This window comes from Cyanistes caeruleus, chromosome 6 (genome assembly GCF_971803275.1).
Source record: "Cyanistes caeruleus chromosome 6, bCyaCae1.hap1.1, whole genome shotgun sequence".
Taxonomy (NCBI): domain Eukaryota; kingdom Metazoa; phylum Chordata; class Aves; order Passeriformes; family Paridae; genus Cyanistes; species Cyanistes caeruleus.
This window is the reverse complement of record NC_141706.1, coordinates 22,942,884-22,952,052: the sequence shown is the minus strand read 5'-3', so window position 1 is coordinate 22,952,052 and position 9,169 is coordinate 22,942,884. Positions and strand designations below refer to the sequence as shown.

Sequence of the window (9,169 nt, the reverse complement as noted above, 5' to 3'; positions counted from 1 at the left end):
TTTTAAATTAAATTCATAAGCTTTCCCTTTTCTGAAGAAATTTCCTTACTAGTCTCCAGGAAATACAAATCACATAGGAAGTTTCATAGCTGTGCATTTGATTTATTCCCCAATCAGCAGTTGCATAGAAGATCATCGCTCTATCTTGTCAGCATTAAGCTTGTATAAAACGCAGTAGCAAACAGAGTGTTTTACTTGAGGCAAGAGGTTATTTTGTTCCTTTCTGCCAAAAGGTTCTGTGTCATCTAGGATGTGACTCAGATACTTCAGCTCTGTTAGGCAATCTGCACTGATATATATATAAACTCTGACACTGAGAGTACTTTCTGCAGTTTGTGCCCAAGGGTCCCCAGAGGGAAAGGATTTTCAGGGAAAGTGCAGATTTGTTGTGTATTGTTGTTTTTATTTCAAACAGGTTTGTTCCTCTTATTATCAGTGGACCTACTTGTACCCTCAGTGCTCTGTAGTCTATCCAGTCCTCCCTCTTCATATCAAAGTCAGATGTAATATGAGGTTTATAGGAAGTGGCAATGTTTTATTGGTTCAGCTGGCATAATTAGAAAAATTAGGCAAGATTTTTGGCACAGCAAACCTCCAGTCAGCTTAGAGAGTTATTTCTTAGGTACATCCACCTCAGGAAATGATGTAATCCAGCCAAATCCTACTCTCTTTGCCTGTTCAGCTGAAGCCAGAGAACTGGATTTGCACAGCTGGGACAAAATTTGGCCCACAGTCAGCTCCAGAAAAAACATTAGCATCTGCTGGGGTTTTCATTCCTTCATGAGGGAACAGGAACGACACAGTAGCAATATGATGATCAGATTGTTCGTTTATTCTCTAAGTTTGGTTACATTTATACTGTATACAGATCTATTCACATGAGTATCCCTTCTACAATTGGCTGCATGCACTGTTCACACACCCTTGTAAGCATTTTTATTGGGTAATCACATTTGTATATATTGGACCACAGCTTGTTCAATTTCTCTATTTCTCATCCTGTTTAGCTCTTACTTTGTGTTCTTTTGCTGACCACGACTGTACCTTCCCTGTCTGCTAACCTTGCCCTTGTTCCTGTTTCTCTTTATGGTCAAATTTGTTCTAACGTAGCACAGACTCCTATATCTCCCTCTCTTTTCTTAAAAATTTGAGTAACTAAATTGTGCAACATTTGCTTGAAGGCATTGTAAGAAACAAGGAAGAATCAGCATAAAACTTAGAAATGCAATCAATAACATTATTGCCCCCTTGATCAAGGTCTGCTACCAACCCCTTATGCCCAAACTAGCAAGCCAGTCTGAAAAAGGATCATGTCTGTCTGTAATATACTTCATGTTTTCACACAGTTGTGCCAATTGTTTATAGATACTTTGGGAGTGGTCAGGTAAATTAAAACAACACCTTCAAAATCTTCATAACCATGTTCCTGTGCTAATAACAAAAAATCTATGGCTGCATGGTTCTGCAAGGTGGCATGCCTAAGACTATCAACTAATACTAATACTATCAAGTTAGCAACTCACTCAACATTTTCGAATGTTTTTCTCCCCAGCAGGCAAGATGAGCTGTATATTTTATATGTTTTTCACATTTATGGCAGCCATTCCCCCTGTTAAAAAGGAAGATGTTGCAATGACAGTTGCCAATGATGGTGATTGCACGTTATCATTAAAAGTCTCATCAAAATTCCGAATGGATTGACGTGATCTTTGATGACGACTTTGACCAGCATTCAATAAATCCCTTGTGTGGGGGGCAAATAATGTTATTCAACCAAGATAGCATGGTCCACCAACAGGTCATCTTGGAATACCAGGCCATGCTCGATTCACACAGATCAAAAATACTCCTGGTGGGAGTTCCCACCCTCCTGAAATGTTTACTGCTAGACTCCCTGTTTTTAATCTCTTCCATGGAGATTGTCCTGTAACATTTTGATAACCTTCAAATAATGTTTTTTCTCCTTGTTTTTGTAACCAACTACACCAAGGATCTCCAAACAAAACTACTCCTGTACCATTAACTGGTTGCCATGGTGGGATCACGCTGTCACAGCTAGGCAGAGCAGTAACATTAACATCCAAGGTTGGGAAAACACTGGCTAACAAATCCAGTTCTTGAAATGGAATGGGATATGATCGGTTCAAATTTTCAATTACTGTTTTCTGCCAGGCTGCATTACACATAGATGGCCAAGTATGCTGTGCCTTTGGACTTAGGCAGTCATCCCTTTTGCCAGTTGTTAAATTTACTATCTTAGGGTTCCACCAACCAGAAAAGTCTGTTTCGTTCTCCTGAAGGGGGATGCCAGTTAATCAAGTTTGAAAAGGGTCATCGGCCTGCTGTAAACTGAGACAAAAATCCTGAATACCAGATGCATTAGCCCAAGTTACCCAAACATTCATTTGTGGTTTGTCAAGAAACACCCCTTCACTCACTATACAGTGGCAATCCCCAGAAAATCAACATTATCATCACCATGGGCATGCACGTTGCCATTGTCTTTCTGCCTTGTCCCATTCACAACTACAAACTTGCCAACTTCGGGGAACTCCAATGCCCAGTCCACACTTGGTGTTCACTACCTTATTGCCTTGCCTAATACATAATAATGCTGAGTGTTTCAGAAGCTCAAAGCTAATATCTGCTAATATTCTCTGTCCAAAATCTTCAGTCAGTTCTAATGCATTTAAAAACTCTTGTTGCTCACACAGTACTCTGACTGCACCCCTTGGAGCATTTGCTCCAGGCAACTGATCTAATGGTATACCAACAAAGTCAATCAACCACTGTGCTCTGGAGTAGGTAATAACCTGTGTGATACATGGCTGACACTTACACACCTCCTCTATTTCATGTGCCAGAGTGACTCTCCAACTCTCTTGTTTACACCAAGAGCAGTGCACCAATACCCAGGGTCGACAGTCCAGCCCATGTTCTCCACATGTTCAACAGCCTCTAATTGTCTCTTGTCAACTGATTGCATGCAAAGAGCTGCATAAAGTACAGTGAGATCCAGCAAAAAATGAACTGTGTCCTTATTGTCAGGGTGCAGGGCAGTCAGCAATGGTGTCAATGACAAGTTAATTCGATGGTGATGTCTCTTCTGTGCTTCAGGACACGGAGATGATGTCATTATTCTTCTGTAACCATGGTTTAACCCACTTTGCAGGAATCCATGTAACTGAATCTTTATCTGTGGAAACACAAGCATAACCCCTTCCCCAGGTTAATAACTGTATTGGGCTCTCTTGTAACCTGGTCTGGGGAGAAAAAAAATTAACTTGAATATTTTTAAAGGTAAAATCACATTTTTTTGTTTGTTTGCATGTGTACTATTGCAGGAGGATGGTCTTGTCCTCCACGTATATTCAACCAATTTGTAACAAATAATATTTTTACTAATATTTCCTGGGGAGAACCCCCTATTTCACCCTGTTTTTTCAAAATATTAAGGTGATTTTTAAGAGTGCGATGAGTGCATTCAATGATCGCTTGGCTAGATGAGTTATATGTGACTCCACAGAGAAGCTGAATATCCCAATGTTGTAAAAAATTAGCGGTAGAAGCTGCTCAATATGCAGGACTATTTTTAGTTTTGATCTTCTTGGGGCATCCCATCACAGCAAAAGCTTGAGTCCAGTGTTGTCAAGCCGCAGCAGCTAAGACAGATGAGTGGGCAGAAGCCCATGCAGATGCTGAGCAAATATCCACTGACACATGCACATAACACAGTCAGCCAAACGGTGAAAATTCAGTAATATCAGTTTGCCAAATCTCATGGGGCTGGAGTCCTCGAGGATTAGCTCCTCCATCTTGCAGTGGTGTAAGAATAGCGCACTCAGAACATGCTGTAACCACTGCTTGTGCTCGAGCTTGTGTTTTTGGAATTCCAAATTGTTTACACAGAGTAGTGGCAGATTGATGAAAGAAGGTACACAAACAGTGTACCTCTTGAATAGTCTGATCCTTATCAACGACTGCAGTCACTAATTGATAAGCCCAAACGTTACCTTCTATGAGGCCTCCAGGAAGCCCAGTATGATAAAAAGTCAGTGTATTCAATGATAGACAAGATTTCTTAAATCTTAGATGGCTTGAAAAAGTACAGAATTATTTACATGTCCCAGTAATGCTCCTTCTACGTGCTGTACCATCCCAGCAACATAAAGGGAATCAGGCACAATATTTAGATCTTGAGAATCTCATCAATTCAACACAGCAATTACTGCCTTAAGTTCTAAAACTTGCACTGATGTATTGCAATGAAATTATTCTGCCTGCCATTTTCCATCTTCTTGCTAAACAAATCCAGCTGCCTTGGTTTTACTGCTTGCATCAGTAAACACTGTCAAAGCATGTAGTGGCTGTCGACTGATGACAGGTACGGATTTCATAGTCAAAGTAGTTTTGAATAATGGATGTTCAGGGTAGTGATTATCAATCTGATAGGATCTATTTAAACAGACCAACGCAAAGGTCATTGAGGAGTCACACATTGATTGAATCAGGTCCAGAGGGTATGGAATGATTACTTTGTCAGGTTCTTTTCCAGCAGTTGCAACTTCTCATTGCACTCCGTTTTGAATGACTCTTGCCACAGCCTCTACATGTGGGTTACTGTTCCATGTTCTCTGGATGATAAAAATAGCCACTCAATGATTTTGAGTGGATTGGACTGCCATTTACACCATTGACCTAAAAAGGCAGCCACTTCTAACTCAGTATTATACACAAAAAGTTGTAATAATTGGTCAGGATCTATGAGTTGCAGTCTTAGTACTTAGTTTTAATGACATTTTTTCTAAGGCTTGTAAAGCAGAATCTGTCAGGGTCTTTGGTCCTTGGCGATCGTGACCTCCTTGCAATAATGTAAACAGAGGTTGCATATCACTGTTGGTGATACCACAAATATTTTTAATCCATTGAATGTCTCCAACTAATTTCTGCACATCATTCAATGTTTTAACTTCCTTTGATATCGAAAGCTTTTGTGGTCTAACCGTTTGTTTGTCTAACGTCATTCCCAGATATTTCCAAGGCTCAGTTCTTTGTACTTTTCTGAGGGCTACAATTAATCCCATCACTGTCAATGCTTTTGTTAACTCACTGATTAAATCATCAGAAATGATCATTTGTTGACACAGAAGCAAATCATCCATATAACGATATAGTATGCACCCAGGATGATTTTTTTCGGAATGGTCGCAGTGCCAAGTCCACATATCATTGGCAGATGGTGGGTGAATTTCTCATTCCTTGTGGTAAAACAACCCAATGATACCTTTGGGTGGGTTTTGTTTCATTGATGAAAGGCACAGAAAAAGCAAACTTTTCATAATCATCTGGATGAAGAGGAATAGTGAAAAAACAATCTTTGAGATCTATGACCACAATCTTGATAGCATTGCTCAATTGATTCCATTTGTCCCAGTCTTGAGGGAGCATGGCTGGATTAGGTAGTCCAGGCTGCAGTGCTCCCATATCTTGCATAACAGCATTGACTGCTCACGGGTCTTGCAGGAATCACCATTTTCTAGATTTTTTTCTTGATGGTAAACACAGGCGTGTTCCATGGGCTGGTAGATGGCACAAGATGCCCCGTAGTCAATTATTCTTGCACAAGTTCTTTCAAATAAGCGAGCTTCTCTTCTGGTAGTGGCCATTGATCAACCTACCCAGGGGTGTCCATTAGCCATTTCAGCTTTAATGTCAGGCGTGGGTCGCTGGCCGCAATGGCCGCTTCTAAAAAGGTGTATGCAGTACACATCCCCGTTGGGATAAGACATCTTGACCAAGCAACCACAAAGTTGTGTGTAGTACAATGGTTTAATTTGTGCTCTAAGGCCTTCCTTGTCATCAATAATGGTAATAAAACGCACACTTTGTTGCGTAGACAATGCTCCAATACCTACAACCATGTTGGCTGCTGGAGCTAAAGGCCAAGAAGGTGGCCATGCAGCTCAAAGTATAACAGCAATGTCTGCACCAGTGTCAAGCATAACTTGATTACACTGAATTATGAGTCTATCTGAACCTTGCAATGTTGTTGACCTTACTGGTTTATTGTTATTAATTGTTTGTGTAAAGGCAACAGTCACAGCACATGTGGATCCAAATCTTCAGTCTCCTCATTCTTTGTTTTGAGCCTTGAAAACCTGTGCTTGAAATGGAATCAATTGAGCAATGCCATCACCTTTTTGTAATGTGACTGGAGGATTCAATACTCTTAACATTATTCCAATTTGTCCAGTATAGTCAGAGTCAATTAATCCAGGGATAATTATCAATCTTTGTTTTGAAGCTGATGATCGTCCTATCAATAATGCACTTAACCCATGCCCCAGAGGTCCTGTGACTGTGGAAGGAATTACATGTACTGAATCATCTTTGTTGTGGTGTCGACTCCCATGGCCAAATTGAGGCCTGAGCTTCCTTGGGTAGCTGCTGAAAGCTCATCGAGGCAGCCGCCACCTGGGGGAATTGCGGTGTCTTGGTGCCCCCCTCAAGGCGCTCTGTGGAAATTTCCCGATAAAGGAGTTCCATCCTTCTTATATCTGGATTGACAATCATTAGCCCTATGCCTAAACTTATTACAACAATTGCAAATACCAATAAATGGAGTAGCTGGTGCACTCTTCTTTGCTTGTGGACACTGTTTCTTAAAATGATCAAGCTTCCCACACAGGAAACAGCCTTTCTTTTTCCTAATACTCTTAGGTCCTGAATCCCCTTTTCCTTCAATCACTGTTGGATGCAGAGTGCTACAAGAGCTTTTGCGTGAATACTGGCTTTTTCTTGCTCTTCCATGAGTTGTGGTAGTCTAGAACATGTCTCTACTATTTGACTGAGGCTAGCCTCTCGAGGGAGACTGGCAATTATTTGTTGACACCACTGATCTGCATTCTGATATGCTAAATCCTTTCCCACAGCTGTTTTGGCATCAGGTGAAAGATTGGGTGTGCTATCTAAGGCTTCTTTGAGTCGATCAATAAACTTCATATGAGTTTCATCTGGTTTCTGCCTTAGTCTATGATATGGCAATCTAGGTGTTCCAGTTTGGGGAAATTCTTGCAGTGCAGCTAATGCCAATGCCTGGGGTTGTTGAGTTACATGCGGATGTAAGGCAGCTTGTGCAGCCCCACTTCGATATTGTCCAGTACCCATAAGTTGTTCAAGGGTGACAAACCATTAAGGGTCATTTCCATCCAGTTGGTTAAAGTTTTCAACTATAGAAACTTCACATCTTTCTTGCCATTTGTCTTTAAACAGCATGAATGCAGTAGGAGGAAGAATAATTTCTAAGTGTTCTAATATCAGTAGGCATAAGGTCCTGATTTTGAAATAAGGCTTGTATCACAGTCATAAGTTGCTTATTATCATATCCAAAATCCATCACTGTTGGTTGCAATTGACTGACAGTTTTCTGATCAAATGGATGCCAAAAGCATTGATCACCCTGCAAGTAGATTGGCATGGCAGTGACTCTAGATGGTAACATTTGTCTTTCGATAATTGCATGTTCGGTAACTCCTCTCCATCTTTGCCCTTCTTTATAATTAGGATCTTGTGGAGGAGGACCTGGAGGAGGAACTGGTCCAGATGGAGATGGACCCATCGATGAATTGGCTGATGACAAAAGGACATGAGAACCCTCTTTCTTTTGTCTTCCTTACTTTGCAACCAATCAGTAAACCTCTAGAGTTGAAATAGTAGAATAATTACTGTCTCTTTTTTCACTATCTGACTTATATTTTCCATAAACCTGATACTCTTCTTGAGTCAAACCTTGTCCAAATTTACTACGTACATAGTTATCAGCTTCATCTGGGTGCATTTGTCCTGCTTCTAACAGTTGTTTTCTATTCTCTAGCTCATCTTTCTTTAATTTGCAGCATCTCCTCGGTAACTCGAGACTTGTAAGGATTTCTTTCAGGCTCTCTATGCCCTTGAGCAGCACCTTTTGTTTCTGTCCCACAAACATTTTCCTCAACTGTTTTTAACCTGTCCTTAACAGCTTGATGGGCTTTCTGATATGCATCCTGAATGGCACGTTTTGAGGATTTCCTATCCAGACTTTGCATTTGATCCAAAAGTTCAGACATTGCTTTTTCTTGTTCTCGTAACAAACTGACAAGTTGCTCAGACCGAGGTTTAGGGTAAAGTGTCTCAGTTTTTTTTCATCAATGTCCATAGGGAGTGGTACTTGAGATGGATCAATTTGTTCTGCTGATGGGATCAGGTGGGACTGACTGAGAAGGTGAAGGATGTACAGGCATACCAGACACACCAGGCAATGGTGGTGCTGAGGGAAAGGGTGCAGACGCCCAGGGATCTATGCCAATATCCCTTCCTCCCCAAAACTCTCCCACAGAAACCAGACACACAGTTTTTGGGGTATCAGTATCATCAGTTTCCAATAAATCATTTTCTTCTTCCTTGTCACTCTATCCTTTTCAGATGCTGTGATAGCTCGAGCAGCAGCTGCAGCAAAACAAGACCATCCTTTCATTGCTTCCACCATAAGCAATATGGCACAATAAGTAGGTACCAACTTTCCAGCTTCTTTATAATTCCCTGTTTGAATAGATTCCCAAAGTTCTGTACTAATGTTAGTCCTTGCAGCTGTATCATAAAGCTGATCAGCATTTCTGATTAAAGCCCGTTTTCTACACCAGAGAAGCAATGCACCCAAGTCCCCTTCTTTGATCTTAGTCTCTGTCTTTTCTGCAAGCTGCAACAAACATTTAATTGCAGCCTTTTCTATTGCTGATACAGCAATTCCCATGCTGTCAAAATCTAAGCCCTTCTCTTTTTTTCAGCTTAGCGTGGATCCACTCCTGCCTTTCTGGCAGTCCAGCTTACCTCCACTAACGCTGGCTGACAGCCCCTTGCCTTCTCCAGCTTCTGCTCCAAACAGCAACGCTTTATCACGTCTCAGGGTCACCAGTTTGCCAGGGTTTCATTCCTTCATGCAGGAACAGGAATGACACAGCACCAATATGATGATCAGATTGTTCGTTTAGTCTCTAAGTTCGGTTACATTTATGCTGTATACAGATCTATTCACACAAGTATCTCTTCTACAATTGACTGCATGCCCTTGTAAGCATTTTTATTGGATAATTACATTTGCATATATTACATTTGGACCACAACTTGTTCAATT

At 40.9% G+C, this 9,169-nt stretch overlaps 1 long non-coding RNA gene across 1 annotated transcript; it reads right to left on the bottom strand.

Moving 5' to 3' along the window:
* Nucleotides 1-813: 813 nt before the first annotated feature.
* Nucleotides 814-8,968, bottom strand: LOC147652515 (uncharacterized). The gene is made up of 2 exons (XR_015288697.1): nucleotides 8,866-8,968; nucleotides 814-3,196 (listed from the first exon to the last, which is right to left on the bottom strand). It is a non-coding gene; the product is annotated as an uncharacterized LOC147652515 (long non-coding RNA).
* Nucleotides 8,969-9,169: the final 201 nt, after the last annotated feature.